This window comes from Penaeus monodon, chromosome 33, assembly GCF_015228065.2.
Source record: "Penaeus monodon isolate SGIC_2016 chromosome 33, NSTDA_Pmon_1, whole genome shotgun sequence".
NCBI classification, from domain to species: Eukaryota; Metazoa; Arthropoda; class Malacostraca; order Decapoda; family Penaeidae; genus Penaeus; species Penaeus monodon.
In genome coordinates this window covers 31,760,246-31,761,144 of record NC_051418.1, presented here as the reverse complement: position 1 = coordinate 31,761,144, position 899 = coordinate 31,760,246, and the positions used below count along the sequence as shown (strand labels likewise).

The 899-nt window shown below is 32.6% G+C and overlaps 1 protein-coding gene across 1 annotated transcript in view; it reads left to right on the top strand.

Moving 5' to 3' along the window:
- LOC119594340 (protein catecholamines up-like) overlaps window positions 1-733 on the top strand; it is a 3,897-nt gene extending 3,164 nt beyond the window's left edge. The window contains exon 3 of the mRNA XM_037943398.1: window positions 652-733. The gene's annotated coding sequence lies outside the window, so the exon portion shown is untranslated. The remainder of the gene's footprint in view (window positions 1-651) is intronic.
- Window positions 734-899: the final 166 nt, after the last annotated feature.

The following is an 899-nucleotide window of genomic DNA, read 5'->3' as shown; positions in this document are numbered from 1 at the left end:
AACCACTGAGCTATATGTTACCTCTGTAAAATCGCAGATTGTTGTAGGCGTCTCATAAGGACAATTTAGACAGTGAGACACTTCTTGAGCTGTATTTAACATCGGCCGAGTTATTAACGAAAATCAGGTGTTGAGGACATTTTCGCGAGGAGTCAATGAAGAAATTTCTATCAGACAAATTTCGGACTTAAACGCTGTAACACCCATTAATTAAGAATGAATTAAGAGAACAGTCAATCAGTTGTTAACGTTAGATTTTGTAATAACAGTTGAGTATAGAAGAAACTCATTTTTGATAAGTAAGAGAAACTTGATGACGGACATTCAGATGAGTCGAGAACATATCCCATTTTTTTATAAGAAGAACAAGACTGACATTGAGTAGCCTTTCTTGATAACAGTAAGCTGTCGCCGAAGCATTCAGTCAACTAAACACAAGATATTTCATAGTAATTTTGTTTACCATTGATAAAAGTGAAAGAAGACGATAAATTGTAGTCCGAAATTTCCCTCTTCTTGTTGACTGGATGTAAAGCTATTGTTTGGAGACATGTATATAATATATTTTTAAGATGAATGAATTTGTGCTATTAGGTCTTTGCTATACTAACAATATGGAGACGTTTAATTAGATTTTTTTTTCTTTGGCAGGTTACTGGATTGTACATGCGCATCGAGATTTTAATTTTACTGAATTGCTGTGTTGTATTTTTAATAAATTATGACCTTTAAATTTTGTTTTATTCTTCTGTAGCATCCACAAGACTTTTTTTGACATTATTAGTTATCAGTTTGATATAGAGACAGAGACAGAGAGGAGAAATCACAAGGTTATCATATAATTTACACCATAATACTAAAAATTTCACTCAAGAGCATTCATGACTCTTGACAATCGT